Source organism: Scophthalmus maximus, chromosome 22 (assembly GCF_022379125.1).
Source record: "Scophthalmus maximus strain ysfricsl-2021 chromosome 22, ASM2237912v1, whole genome shotgun sequence".
Classification (NCBI taxonomy): Eukaryota; Metazoa; Chordata; class Actinopteri; order Pleuronectiformes; family Scophthalmidae; genus Scophthalmus; species Scophthalmus maximus.
In genome coordinates this window covers 6,076,310-6,092,262 of record NC_061536.1, presented here as the reverse complement: position 1 = coordinate 6,092,262, position 15,953 = coordinate 6,076,310, and the positions used below count along the sequence as shown (strand labels likewise).

Sequence of the window (15,953 nt, the reverse complement as noted above, 5' to 3'; positions counted from 1 at the left end):
ATGCGCTTTGACCCCGAAGGATGGAGAGTTGTTCCTGGGCAACAGGCAGCTCACTGGTCGACTGGTCAAGTCGCCTCCAGCCTCCACGCAGCTGCGGGAAAAGGGAAAAGGACGCGGAGGTGCGCGTCCCCTCTGGTTGACTCTTGAGAATGAACCCAAATCTGAAGCCACGGTCAATCTCCTTTCCAAGAAATCACGGTTGTTGATGTTCGCGGTTTGGTTGGGAAGATTTTTTGGGATGCAGCGACTTCGCGATCTCCCTGTGTTTTGTGGGAAAGTCTCCTCTCCTCTCCTCTCCTCTCCTCTCCCCTCTTCTCCTCTCCTCCTCTCCTCTCCCCTCTTCTCCTCTCCTCCTCTCCTCTCCCCTCTTCTCCTCTCCTCCTCTCCTCTCCCCTCCTCTCCTCTCCTCTCCGTCCTGGAAAGCGTTTATAGAGAGAGACTTTGCATTGCAGAGTTTGCCTTTGAAAACATCCTCCTGGGCTCCGTTACAACTGTCAAACGCATCTTCTCAAATCCATGTGAAGTTTCCATCTCCACCCGCTGCGACTTTGTCATCACCAAAAAAAAAAAGAAAAAAGAAGAAGCATAAATCGGATTCTTCTTTTCTTTCTTTTTTTTAAATGGAGCGCCGTAGGATTGAAATTAAAGGGTTCGGACTATATTTTACTCCAGTGGGAGGCTGGGAAACAGAGCAGACGTGCGGGCTGTGGGGAGGGAGACTGCTGGGACACAACGCTGCCGATGCCCTACTGTTCTCACGGTTCGGATTAGAGAAGGAGGAAAATGTCTCCTGGAAGCGCACGGGGCGTTGGACACTTTTACGCACGCCGTACAGTCCCATGCAAAGCTGTGCCGGCACCCATGAGGGCGATTGTTAACTCCTCTCAAAAGCTCGACCCACTGCTGGTCTAGTCTTTGCTGTGTTCAAATGTAGAGGGGAAAAGGTTGTTTACCAGCATTTTGATATTTACATCAACAAGAAGTGAATCAGTATTTCAGAATGGAGGAAAAAACGTGCCTCTGTTGGCCCTCTGGATGCATAGATTATATACATGGTTAATTCAGGTGATCCATAAGGAAATTCAGTCTGTATTATTATAAATTATTGTCATTATTTTTTATTATTATTATTTACTGCAGTTTACTGGTTACCCTTGCCATCATTTCATGTGTCATCGTCAGTTGTTTTTATCCCCTTTTTTTAACCGCTGGGAATTCCATTAAAGTAGTGACTTGACTGAAAAGACCATTACCTGGAGTGTGTGTGTGTTTACAAAGATAAAGAGAGAGAGGGAGAGAGAGAGACACACACAGAGAGAGAAGGAATAAATGAAAGGTAAACAAAGCTGGTGATGAGGGGAGAGTGAATGATAAGTGCTGTTTGCAGGTTATCACTTCGTGCGTGCGTGCGTGTGCGTGTGTGTGTTTGTGTCGCTGCATCTACGTGCACGCTGTTTGATCTAGACTTGTATTAATGTCAGTCGCTAACTGTGGTTCCGGGCTCCACACAGAATCAGCTTGCACTTCCAGGGGCCATCTGCCGAGCCACCAGTCTGCCTCACACCTGCCCCCGGCACCCCCACCCCCACCCCCGGCTCTCAGGCTATGGGGTTAAATGCATCAGACCACCGTTCGCAGACACGGACGTGGCCTTGCAAAAATGATGGCAGCCATTTTATTCTCACCTTCACACACACACACACACACACACACACACACACACACACACACACACACGCACACACACACACACACTCAGAGGTACACACACACACACACACACACAGGTTGAAAAACACTGAATGTGTGTTGACAGCACAAGCTCACAGTGTGGTATGTGGATCACACACACACACACACACACACACACACACACACACACACACACACATACTTTGATTATCTACATTTTTTCCTTCAGGGATTTTTGATGCGAGCAGCCTTTTTAGTTATACTGCATCCAAACACAGCATTGAGATCACAGCCTCAAATAATAAATGATCATTAGTTCAGAGGAGGCAAGTGCAGATTTCCCCTGTAGCACAGTCACACTGAGACGCCGCCGTGGTGTAATTACGAGGCACTTTTAAATGTGACACGCAGCCGCTTTTTGGATGCAGTCCAGATTTGCTATACGGTGAATAAGCGACGATGACTCAACAGAGTTAATATGCCGGCCGTACTGTGAAGCCCCCTTGTGTATTTTTGTATCAGCTTGAAGTTTCTACTTCCTCTTAGCTACATGTTCTCCCTCCAGAGGCCTCTTTATTCAAATGGCCCAGTATTGGATCATGAATCATGTGGCCCAGATAAATTGTCCGCATCACCTGTTCTGCTAGAAATGTTCTTCCTGTTAAAAGGGAGTTTTTGTTTCTCTCCACAGTCGCCAAGTGCTCGGCTCACTGTGGGAACTGTTGGGTTTCTCTGTGCTATTGTAAGGTCTCGACCTCACTATGCCAAGTGCCTTGAGGAAATGTGCTGTATACACTATAGAGCTGATTCCAGCCTGGAGGGGTTTGTTGCTGCAAAGCTTAACATACTAATCATTCAAACGCATCAGCCTCAGTAGCTGAACTGTGATTTATATCCATGACGATAAAGACGATTCTTTTGAAATAGCTGCGGGATTTCGTTGCGAAGACACACAGTCAGAGGGCAGACGTAAGCTGTGGAATGGGATTCTAAAGCCATTGTTCCATGCACTCCTTCAAGATGTATAGATCTGCTCTGATTATTCAGGGCCGTCTGTTACCAGGTCCCAGAGTGAATTACAGATGGAATCGGAGTGGGTGTGCGTGCGCAAACATACACACACACATGCCCTTGTAGATCGATGGGCCCATTGATGGTTATCAGCGAGAGGGCAGTTCTCTTCACTGCTTATTGAATTTCATCACCCATGAAAGAGCAGCAGTGGTATAAAAGGACTTGCAGGTACGTGTGTGTGTGCGCGTTTCAGCGTATGCATTTGTGTGCAAGTGTGTTCGCGCGCGCTCTCTCACAAAAGCAAGAGGTCTCTGCTTTATTGTGGCTGTGAGTTGGCCTTTGCGGAGGCTTATTTAATGTCAAAGTCAACGGTGAGCACTACAAAACGATTTTATTGGCCTTGTTCGTGTTTTTACTCCAGATAACATGAGACTTATAGTGTAACTGAAGAAGAGGCCAATAGGGCCGAGGCTGACAATTCATCACGTTTCATGGACGCAGTAAATTCCTCACAGGTCCGTTTAGCAAACGGGGAAATCATATCGGCAGTAATTCAGCTCGCAAGTGTGACCCAATCCGACTTCTTCATCTTCCCTGTTCTTCTTCAGCAGCACGCGTCAGAGCTGTACAAGCAGTGTCATTGCAGACAGACAGCTGGGAAATATGGGTTTGTAGTTGTCCAGGTAGACGGCAAACTGATGTATCCACCACTGTTCAGGGTTCACTGGTACTAAAACACACACTGATAGACCTGTGCAGGGCAACATAAACACACACACTCGCTGCCCTCTTAGTCCTCTGTATATAGATTGGGATTGAGTTGCTAATTAACTTTCTGTAACTGTATCACACACAGGCAGGCTTTTGCACACACACACACACACACACACACACAGAATCTCTCTCTTAGGCTTCTTGTCATGATGTCTGTCCCCTCGCTCTCTCTTTCTCCCACTGTTTATTTCCCTGCCTCCATCTGGAGTCAGCTGATATTGTAATCGCCCTAATGCACATTGCCTTCCCCTCACATGCACGCACACACACACACACACACACTCACACACACACGTACAATGTGCCATCCTGACAAGCCCCTTCTCTTATTCCGAGAGATAAGCCACTGGGGTGTGATTCTCCGTCCGTGTGTGTTTGTGTGTGAGTGTTAAGTGCACGTGCAGGTGTCTATACAGTGCGTCCTAAAGAAAGGACACAAAAGTCTATCTCTCCCAACCACTCCGCCAAAGGTAACGATATTGACTATGAGCCTACGAATGATGTGGGCCGACGATAATGTGACCGAGAGAAGATGTCACCCCGCCGGCGTTCACCTCCTCGATATTCACCTGTCACCCCATTTACATTTAAAGACTAGACAGTGCAAGGGAAAGGAATTCAGGGGTGGTAGAGGAAGTGTGTGTGTGCGTGTGTGTGTGTGTGTGTGTGTGTGTGTATATACACTTGTCATTTGTAAAGGTTGGTGCGAAAAGGAAACGTGTGTATGTGTGGGCGTATGTGGCAAGAGATTACTACACTGCCATTTCTAATAGCTTTTGTTTCGGGATTTAGCTGAGGTTTGAGATGAAGGAAGGTTCGGAGCTCTCTCTCAAACACATACACACACACGCGCGCGCAAACCCACGGGATGAGGACACTGGCAGCTTTGATTGATGGGGAGGATGAGCTGTGAAACTGTGCGATTAAGAGCCTTTTTTCTCCCTAGTTCACGAGAGGACAGTTGTTGAAGAATGAACCAGCTTGCTTTGCTACCAGTCCATAAAGCTTCGCCATAAAATTTGTTTGACCTTGTGCGTGCGTGCGTGCGTGCGTGTGTGTGTGAGAGACAGAGAGACAGAGAGCTCTTAAAACAAACAAACAGGCAGGCAGAAAATCAGACAAATTGTCGACGAGAGACACAAAGATAGACGAAGCAGATGAGAGAGTGGGAGAGTGAGGGTGGGGAGAAACGTCACCTCAGCTCTGTAAATAATTCCTTTTTTTCTGCCCTTCTCTCTTATGTTGCAGGACATCATTTACGATCGCCATCCCGATTCGTCGGCTTGGATACCCCCCCGATATTTGATTCACAGCTGCGTTCGCTCTCGTTAATTTTGATGTATGGATTTGGACGGTACACACTTTATGAAAAGGGCAGTGGCTGGAGTGGAGCCGCGGCTAGCCTGGTAAAAAGAAGTGTAATTAAGATCGGCCGACAGGCACGGGGAGAAAGAGAGAAGTGCGGATCGATAGATGCAGACAGTGGACCCACTGTTTTTTTCCCTGCGAGTATTGACGTGTTCAGTCAATTACAGCTAGAGAGAGAAGAAGAGATGGGGATGTAGGGGTCTGTGTGTGTGTGTGTGTGTGTGTGTGTGTGTGTGTGTTCACATGTTGTGAAAGTCTACACCCATGTGTGTACGTGCGAGTAAGTGCCAACAGCCACCGCACATCTGCATTTAAGATGTGTTTCTCCAATATTCGTAATAAAATACAGTCGACAACTGCAGAGCAGACGCCGCCACTGTTGTCTGAGGACTTCCAGTCGCTCCAAGCCTTTTATCTAACATCACGACTAAATCATTGTTTCCCCTCATTTGCTGGTTAATATCACACCACTGCAGCCATATAATGAGGCTCTCCCCTTTTTGTGGTTGAATTTGACTTGCATGACGGGCATTGTAGGAAGAGAGGGCTTCCAGCTGTTGTCAGTTAATGTCACAGACAAACAGGAGAGGTAGGACAATGGAACGCCGGTCGCTTCCTCCAATCCGATTGTGTTGTTGTCAAACCGACAGCAGGTGCCTCAAATGATAAACGCTCAGAGTCAATTATTGCAAGGAAGGGCCATTTTTGAAATTGGTTCAAAGTGAAAGAGGGAGAGCGGCAGCAGAGACAGTAGTGGGGGGTTACGCAGATACAATTCAAGGAGCTGGTCCATTTTCCCCAAAATGGGGCCGAGTAAAAGCCCCATTTTGTTTAACTTCCACTGTTACCCCCCCCCCCCCCCTTCCCCATCCCCATCCCCATCCTCATCCAACATTCAAAAGCCTGACTTGTTGGTGCGCCCTGCTAAGTGTTTGTTCGCTCGAGAGTCAATAAAGTCCTTGCCGGGAACAAAATTGCAGTCCATTTCATCTCGACAAAAAATATTTGAATGCATTTCCACCTTCAAGAAATAGAAGTTTAGTCTCTATCTATTATATATTATGTATCTATCTATCCATCTATCCATCTATCAATCCATCTATCCATCAATCTATCCATCTATCCATCTATCTATCTATCTATCTATCTATCTATCTGTCTATGATATATCTATATGTATGTATGTGTAGTGTCATCTGATATACATTCATGACCCCAGCTGCTCTTATGGATTTGCGATTGACAGCCCTTTCATCAAAGCATCTGTTCTTTCCCTCTGTCATAGTCTCACCATATGGACATGTCACCCTCAGCTGCGCGTTTTATAGTACCGTAGATGATGTGTCTCCATGGTAACCGGACTCCTCTTTTAGAAATATGATATGAATTATATTTTTAGCCGCACGTGCATGATGTCTCAACACACTGCTGTCTGCATCGCGATGTGCCACGACATTTATGGCGTTTCTTATCCAGTTAGTCGGCGTGATAGTGCGAACTGGTGCGGCCTTGATATCGAGGCACACTTCTGAAGTTTTTACGGCTCCTTGAGTGAACGGACGTGTTTGTCTTCTCTACACGATAGAGCCGTTTGTAGAAGAATCCCATCCTTTTCCAGGACTTAAACAGCTCCAGATTGCGGCAAAACTCTTTAGTCCTGGTTACACGGAGTAGGCGCGGAGCAAAGGAGGGAGAAGGGCTCTCACGGAGCAATAAAAATCCAGGAGAGAGCGTAAATCCATCTCCCCTTGTAAGGTCCGAATTTTTTTTGCAGATGTTTCAAGATGTTTGGCCCAAGTGAGGGTAATTTCTTGCCCATCTGTCTTCTCTCCTCCCCCTATGCCTCTTTATCAACATCTGGCTTTCGGTGCGGCAGGGAAACAAGTATCCTTTATAAGCCAAGGGTTCGCAGTTCCCCCTCTGCCTGTGCTATTAACTTCTCCTCAACTACTGCTCTCTGTCTGTGCGCACATACTCACATATGCTAACCATTAGAAAGTCATACCATTCAGAAAATGTAATAACTTTCAGTTAGAGGGGGAGATAAAGTATTTGGCTTTTCTGTTCTCTCTTCATTTTTTCCATAACTGCAAAGAATTTGGGGCTCTGTTTTTTTTTATGCTTCCCCTGTGAGAGGACAAATTACGGCCTAGATGTTAGTTTGAGGATGCTTTAGTGAGAGGAAAACCCCTTCCCCTTAACCATTTGAGTAGGACCCTTGGGTCTCTGTCAGCACCTCGACTGCCCACTCAGGAGTGAAGAGCGTAAAGCTGCTGCTCAGGGTGATGGAATCAGACACGCATCATATCCATTCACTTGTAGGGAGGAGACATGTTTATTTGGGATTAAATGCACACACACAGACATTTTGCTGCACACTTTAGCAGGACAGCAAGACTAAGTTCTTTTAATTCGCTATGTCCTCTTTGGCTGTATTAAATTGTCCATGTATAATCCACAGCTGCACAGGGATCGCGTATAGCGGCGCAGCTGCAACTTTACGTTTGCAAATCGAACCACCCCACACAAAGGCCTGCGCTTCACATCAAATACGCACACACACATCTGCAAACAGACACGCAGGTGTGCGCTCCTCCAAAATCGCCCCACTCACACGCTCACAGACAGTATGAAGTTGAATATTCAAACAAAGATTTGCGGCTCGTCACCATACGGCAGGGTTTTCAATCTCAAAATGAAGGAATGCCGCGGCGTGTGCTTTGAGCCCGTCATGTAAGGTGGTGTGTCAGTGGCGTGCATTTGATAGGGTAAGCCGCTTTTGCAGATTGTATATGGCATGACATATTACAGAAGCTCTTGCGCACAAATTCAGAACAACAAATCATCTCTGTTTTTTCTTTCATGCACGCACACGTCCACTCTTACTCCACCGCATGCCCATGTCCCACTGTAACAAAAGAATCCTGAGCTCATTGTTCCTCCCAATTATGTTACATTAAATCATTATTTTTACTGTAACACAACACGTGCTCATTTATGAAAATTCTGAATTAACACTGAAATTAATTTTGAGACCACAGCATGTACTATCTCTGTATTTGGATAAATAAAAATAAAAAAGAGTCTTTTGGCTTTGCCATTTTGCCCAAGGCTACAACACACAATCACACAAAAACATGTACCCACACATGACAGATGCCCCTTACTGCCAAAGACGCTAATGCATTAGTCGTGCACCGCCTCGGGCTCCTGCCTGGTAGGACAATAACGAGACCGAGTCACCAGCTGATCACCGGCGGAGGACGCACACACACACACACACACACACAACGGCGCGAGCGCACGTGTGTGATCCGAGTGAGCCCATGTTTGTTTACCTTTACAACGTAGACGGGATTAGACTTCGCTTAATGTGCAGTTTTAATAATTCAGTGCACCTCCCCTTACGCACACGTGTTGATGTTTTTCATACGATACATCAAATGTTTGAATAGGCCTTTATGTGAAGCAGCTTTAGTGCAAGTGAATCAGCATGTCGTGTGCGCGCGTTGACTTCTGTTTGTGCAGTGCGTGTCAGGGGCGGGGGGGGTATCTTCATGGGGAATTGATTGCAAAGGATTAGATTGTGATTACACAAGGGGACGGGGAGACAAAAGTGGAGATAGACGGGGAGAGAAAGGGGAACGGCGCCGAGGAGAGAGGTGTAAGCAAGGTGACAAGATTGGAAAGAGATGAAGAAGAAAAAAATGTGAGGAAAGGAAATGCAGGCTTTTTGCCAAAATCACTGCTTGAACAAAAACTAATCTCATGTTCTTTTCTGAGCTACAAAGAGCTGTATGTTCATTTTATTCTAATGATCAGCCAGTGATTTACCACACTCCTTGTGAACCAGACACCAGGTACCAGAGCTTGGTTAGACCAGTGGGAACAATCCAAAATGAGATTCGCGTGTTTTCCAACGAAAGCCAGGTTATTAGGCAGGGTGAGTGAGGTCGTGCGTCTGTGGCTCTGATGTGAGCCCGCGTGCCCGTGCCAGTTGGAGAACAAGACCCTGAAAATAGAGAAAGTGGGAAACGGAGAGGAAAAGCGAGTGGGACACATTTGTGAGTGACTCTAAAACCACCGGAGTTGGGCGCCAGAAGCCACAGATGGAGGGAGAAGGGAAGAAGGAGGTAGTGACAGACAGAAAAGAGAGAGAGAGAGAGGGGAAAAGAAATAACCCCATAGAAGATGTTAAACAACAGTCATGAGTTTCCAAATTCAGCTTTCAGCCCTCTAATATGTTTTTGAGATTCTCTGTTTCTCTTTTCGGGCATCAAAAACAACCCTCCACGCTGGGAGCATTTCAGCATTCTGGGGGGAAAAAAACATATGAAATCATTCAACCTGTATTTAAGTAGTCCATGTCGAGGAGTTCACACAGCAAGTCTTAACCACAGCTACATGCATGCCACTATATATAGCTGCTCTACTGTAATAGAAAATTATAGTGCTACTGGAGATTAAAAGGTTGGGAATTTTTTCCATTCATGATACAGAATGTGAGAGAAAAAGCTTGTAAAATATGTCACACATAGCTTTCAGCAAAAAAGGAACTTCATGCTTCTCAGATGATTGCCAGTGTGAGGTTGCCTTCTTTCATGAAGATCGGTATAGAGGCGTGCAGTTTCATTTTTGGATTATCTTTTGTTTTGTCTTTTCTTTTCTTTTTTATGAGAGCAAACAGCTACAGCGTGTGGGCTCACATTTTCGAATTCAACGCTTCTCCTCATTTGAAATGTGCCAGTGTTTCATTCACACCGGGCCAATTGCATCTGCATCTCGACCGCAGCATGAATGTGACAGAGTGAGAACATTTTACTCGTGAATTCCCCCCAAAATTTGACTCATTCAGGACTAAGTGATAGCAGAGACAACAACCCTGCATGATACAAAAGTAATGCCTCCACCACGTACACATATTCACAAACCGTAGCATCCCTCCATCCCCTGGAAAACCATCAATCCTGATAGTGCTGAGTGGTTTTGATTTAGCATCGGCCAGACGGTCCATCTCTCTCTCTCTGTCTCTCTCTCTCTCTGTCTCTCTCTCTCTCTGTCTCTCTCTCTCTCTCTGTCTCTCTCTCTCTCTGTCTCTCTCTCTCTCTCGTGTCCGAGAGCCGCAGTAATAGTGCCCTTGTGCCAGGGGAAAAGGCAAGGACGCAGGTTTTTATTTTACCAGCCACTCACATGGCGAGTGTGTTTCAGGGAACGACAGGTGAGGATGCACAGGGTTTTGAGAAAATACATTTTTACTTGAAGTACTGGAAGCACTCTCATTTTGCCTCTTTTTCCTCCCTTTTCTTTATTTCCAGTAATTGTCTCTTTTTCGTGCAGCAGCCTAAGAAGTGCACCTTAGCACTGTTTGCGTGCGCGTGTCCTTTGACAGCTTGGTGAGCATATCTGCTGCTCCTGTTGTCATGGAAACAGTGGGCACTTTGTGTGTCTGTATATATATATATATATATATATATATATGTGTGTGTGTGTGTGTGTGTGTGTGTGTGTGTGTGTTTCACTGCAGACCACCAAAACAGAGCAGCAGCGAGCAGGTCTGGTCAGGAGGACCAGGGCCACATTTCCGATGGCTTTTCTCCTCCGACTTAATGCACCTCTGCTTTTTAGTGTTTGTCTCCATGTTTGATGCCCCAGGCAGTGTCTGAGGAAGACAGATAGGACAGTCCGCTTACCCAGGGCAGGAGCCAGGACAGTGGGGTCAGGTCCAGGGCCACCCCCCCCCCCCACCAAACTATCCTTCATCCGCCTTCCATTCCACAATCGCTGTTCCAGCTTTAATTACTTGAAAACAAGCAAAAACATCCTGGACCCGGAGAGAGCGAGACCAAGTGTGTGCGTGTGTGCAAGTCATGGCGTGTTTTGCACGGGAACAAGACATTTATCTCAACTCCGCAACACTGTCTTCCACACAAACACTGTCGCCGTCACACACACATCCTGACCCCAACCAGCCAACCATCCCCACCCTTCTCCTCTCCCTTTCTCTCTGGGTTCCCATCCTCTGCCCCCCGACCCCCCCCCCCCCCCAGGTTCCTTCTAGTTCCCTTTCTGGTTCCTGACCAGCGGGGCTATCTCTGGATGGCCAGTGGTTCCTCTCATTCTGCAGGCCCATTGTGTGGTGAACTGGGCTGGGCCCTGGGCCCCGGGGGCCGGGAGGGGAGCCAGGAATGGTCTGGTTCCTGTTGCTGTACTAGTTAAAGGAACTGTGGCACCGTTTCCATCATGACTGCTGTGAAACAGAGTTTAGGGCTATTTTTGTGGAAACAGCTAAAGCCATGTAAGTTGCTTCCCTCGCTTTGGGAGAACTGTGACTTTGATAAGAAGGATGCTGTGGTTCAATTGGATGCCCCGGGTGTTAAAATAACTTAATAATACAATTTGTTCCACAGCTGTTACAGAACAAATCTGTGTTTTTCATTTTGAAAATGCTGGTCAACACTGAATGGCTGTCTGAGAAGAGACCGTTTTCTTTCCCTCCACCTTTAAGAACAACCTGAAGTCGGCACACTTGACCCTCATTACCTTTGTCATTGAGTTGCCAATGGGATGAAAGCACATCATTTAGTGCATGCACATATCTGTGCTATCTGCACAGCGTGTCCTCTGGTTTTAAAGAAACACACACACACATAATTCTTCACACACACACACACACACACACACACACACACACACTCACAGCCACAACCATAGCTCCCTTTAGCGAATCTACAAACTGGGACCTCGGTCCGCTCCGTCCCTTTGAGACCCCTGGCTCACTGTGGTGGGCCGCGTGGAGCGCTGGTGCACTCGGTTAATTATGACTGCCGAGCCGGGCTGTCACAGTGATTCACCATGGAGAGAGGGAGAGAGGGAGGAAGAGGGAAAGGGGAGAGAGGTGGCAGGTGTACAGATGTATCGTTAGCGCCACCTAGTGATGTACAGAGAGGAGAATAGCAACTCCTTCCCACGACGACAAACTTTATGTCATCCTGTCTGTGTTCACACACATTTTCCCTTTCCCCCATTGTTGTGTCTCATCTGCTCACAAATGTCTCCCATCTTCTTTTCACTCTTTTCTCTCCGACTTCTATCTTGCGCCTCAATCTTTCAACTGCCTAGCTCTCCCTTTTTCTCCCTTGCTTGCTGTTGGTTCAGGTTTTTTTCCCTCCCGTTTTTCTCCCTGTTTGCCGATGTCAGTTGTGCCGTCTCGTGTGCCGTCGCAACAAAACAGGCGCTCCATTCATCTCGTGTCATCGGTGCTACAGAGAAGTGGAATTGTTCTCTTTCTCTCCCCTCCTCTTGTCTCTTCTGACAGCCACCCCTCCACTTTATCATTGGTGAGTGGATCAGATTGGAACCGGGCCAAGTCGCTCAGCGCTGGCTAAATGGAAGTTGGCCATGAGTGAGGATTTATAGGGACTGGTTGAGGCTGACCAAGCTGGAAATTGGGTAGCGCCCCTATTGTGATCATACGGTTTATTTGCCGTTGATCCTTGAGGCACAGCGGGAAGTGTATTTAAAATGCATTTCCCCTAGACTCTAAGGTTTATTGGATATATTGATAGTTCACTGTTTCCAGTGGCTTACGAATCAAGCATCTTCTTCTATTTGTGCCTTGAGGTGAGGAATAATATTCTGCATAACCATTAACAACTCTTACTGCAGTAAAGCAACTGGTTTGGTTGCAAGCAGCTGAGATTGGAAGAGTTCAGCAACCGACCCATCCACCCACCCACACAGACAGACAAACACACGCACACACGCATGCACCCACGGTCAAAAAAAAAAGTCATTTGTTCCACCTCATTAGCATGTATTGTGGCGAGCGGGCGTAACACACTGAAAGGTGAAATGGGTCCGCCATGAATAGAACACCAGTCGGCAGAGGAGAGGAAGAGGAGGGGGGAGGAGAGTGGGAGGAGGAGGAGGGAAGGAGAGTGTCCAGATGGCTGGGGACCTGCCGCACGCCCAGGGGGTCTCTCGCCCGCTTCTTTTTTTTCCTCCGCTGATTGCACCGTTCCGACTACACTCGCTTTCGCTCGGCGTCCTTCTGCAGCGCCCTCTTTTTCCTCGCTTATGCACACACAAAAAGCCGAGCCCACGTGTAGCCTCCCTTCTCCCAGAGTTGTTGTTCACTTGCAGCCATTGTGCATATGCACACACACACACACACACACACACACAGAGGCAATGTGTGACACAGTGGCAGGAGGGGCAGTTGAGTGCAACCTAGTGGAGTGTTTGTTGTGGCCCATTGCACCAAGCTGGTATCTCATGTCAACCATTTTCTCTTCTTCCATCCTCCCTTTTGCTATGTGTCATCTCTGAGTCATGCTTCTCTTCTCTTCTCTTCTCACTTTCATTATACATTCATTGACGTGAAACAAGGGCACCCATGCACCCTCATTAAGAGGCTTATTTAGACAGGTAAATACACTAACTGTCCAGTTTACAGTCCGAGACATTTTGGACAGATTTCACACGGCCCCCTCCTCTCAGTGTGACGGACGGGGTATGACTGTGTTTGATATGCGCTATTGAGACTCTGTTTCTGGTCAGTTACATCAGATTGCACTAAAGCTGAGGGCATCTTTGGCCAACTTTTGACAGCAAAAGAGGGGAGAGGGAGAGAAAGTCACAGAGAGGAAGAGTACTGACGTTTGCCCTGATGTTCCCTTTCCTTTTCTCTCAGTATTGTGTTGCGCTGCCAGAATATCCGCTCATTTATCTTTCCATCTGTGTGTGTGCCTGTGTGTGTCTGTGTATCAGTCTGCCAGTCTCTCGCTAACTCCCTCTATCTCTCATCCCTTTTTTTTTATGATTCTCCCCACCCTCCTCTCCGCTACAATTTTGCCCATTTATTCCCGTGTGTCTCTCTCAGACTATGTCCTTCTGGTAGAGAGAATCAGTAATCGTCTTGACTGGGGTGTAAACTGTGTTCACACACACACACACACACACACATCATTCTCAGACAGCGCACAATCAGGAGTTATTGGGCAAAGGAGACAGTGGAAGGGCCTCGAAGGTCAGTGTGAGTGCGGTGTGTTGTGGTGTGTACTGCACATACAAAACACATAGCCTGTATTTACATGCTTTCGCATCAAAACGCTCTTTTTGCATATTTCTCTTCCTGCTTCCCATGCTGTCGCTCGCAACTCTCCATGTGCCATTAAACCTACACACATGGAGTGGCCAAAGGCTGTCTCATGGGAGTTCAGTGTGTGTGTGTGTGTGTGTGTGTGTGTGTGTGTGTGTGTGTGTGTGTGTGTGTGTGTGTGTGTGTGTGTGAGAGAGAGAGAGGGCGAGCAAGAGCATTTGGTGTGTGTCTGCCTCACTCCATCACCCCCACTATTCAAGTCCACCTCATTGACTCATCATTGAGTGGGCCCTTCAAAGCTCTATTGAGTTTATCAAGTCTTCCACAAAAAGTCACTCCCATTCATTCTTGTTGAAGCGAGCGACCCCTCCTTACACACACACACACACACACACACACACACGATACTCCCAGGATGGCTCCGTCCCACACAAAACGGCGTTGACGCTTCAATAAAATCCCCCTACCATCCTCATCAGCATGTGTGACTATTCAGTTTGTTAATGCGCTTGTATGAAGAAAGCCTTTTATTCGCCTGTTTTGAATTTCAGCACATATATTAACCCATACACTGAGAATGACTCTTTAATAGTCTGAATAAGAGGTGAAGGGGGATGTTAGGAGGCAGGACAGGAGACAAGAAATAAGGGAAATATATGTTTTCGGCATTTGGATTCAACAAGCTTACTTAAAGCAACAGTGGTGTAGCTCCCCGGCAATTTGACTTGTTTAATACTTGCACAAAGTAAGCCCCTGATTCTCATTCACAGACACGCTCACACGAAAAATTGAACACAGCAAGACTCATATCCCATACAATTGTAATTGTGATATTTGCAATGTGAGTGCCTTGAATGCAGTTGTTCCTTCGACAAAAGTGTCCAAATGGCAGGGAATGCCACTGTAACAAACATGTCAAATCATAGGTATTACTACCAATGCAAGCAATCATCACTACTCTGAGTTTTGCGGAGCTGTTGTCGCTGTCAGCCGGACGAGGCGTTCTGGCAAGCTCCTCGCCTGAGTATTTGTTTGGTTGCCCACGTCTGTTGCTGTCATTACATGTTTTTGTTGGGGACGAGATGGTGAAAGTGGGACCGCGTCCAGGCAATCTGGGACAGTGAGAACAGACGGCTCGAAAGGAGGCTTCGGCGTCCTGCTGCACCGCGCCTCCACACACATGAGATGATTTCATTGGTGCTGTGAGCCAATGAATCCTCATCAGGTAAAAAGCTCTGACTGATCATACCCTGGTTAGAATGGCGGGCCTTCCAGGCACTAAAGGGTTCGCAAATAATCGATAACAGATCTCTGATTACAATAACTGGAAGATGGGATATGAATTCAACTTCCTACTGTTTATTGAAAAAACTACGTCCATTGTATCAATGTCTGCTTATGAGAGGAAATATGAGTATGCGTATGTGAGTGTGAGTAATTTTAGGGGCCACAAGTCTCAGGGGGGCCGGTGGAGCTATCGCTGTTGTGTATCAGCACGCACACACACACACACACACACAAATTCTCTCTCTCATCCATTTCTATCTCAATTCTCCTGCTGTCTTATTATAGTTCTTTATCCTTTTCTCTCTCTCCTCCATTACTGGCATTTTAAGCAGCTCACTAGGGAACATGAGGCTTGTGGCTTGCAATAATGTTAAGATGTTTTGTCTCTCATCCGCATTATTGTGGACACACCCACACACACACACACACACACACACACACACACACACACACACACACACACAGAGAAATGGATGTAAATGCAGTTAAAAGGAGGATCAGGGGAATCTCGGTGCCATTCTTTGTCTTCTATACCCTCCTGAACCCGAGACATGGTGGATGAGATTGGATGAGTGCGTGTGTGCCAGTGTGGGTGTGTGCATGTGTGCAGATGCCTGCAAGCTGACAGGGAGTGAAAGCCCAGACATATGTTAATCAGATGTTGCGATGATGGCAGAGCAGAAGGAGAGAGCGAGCGCGAGAGAGGGAGAGCACTGGA

The 15,953-nt window shown here is 46.9% G+C and overlaps 1 protein-coding gene across 5 annotated transcripts in view; it reads left to right on the top strand.

Annotated features, from left to right (window-relative positions):
- Positions 1–15,953, top strand: part of runx1t1 (RUNX1 partner transcriptional co-repressor 1) — an 85,484-nt gene that overhangs the window by 32,153 nt on the left and 37,378 nt on the right. The gene's annotated exons all lie outside the window — the stretch shown is intronic.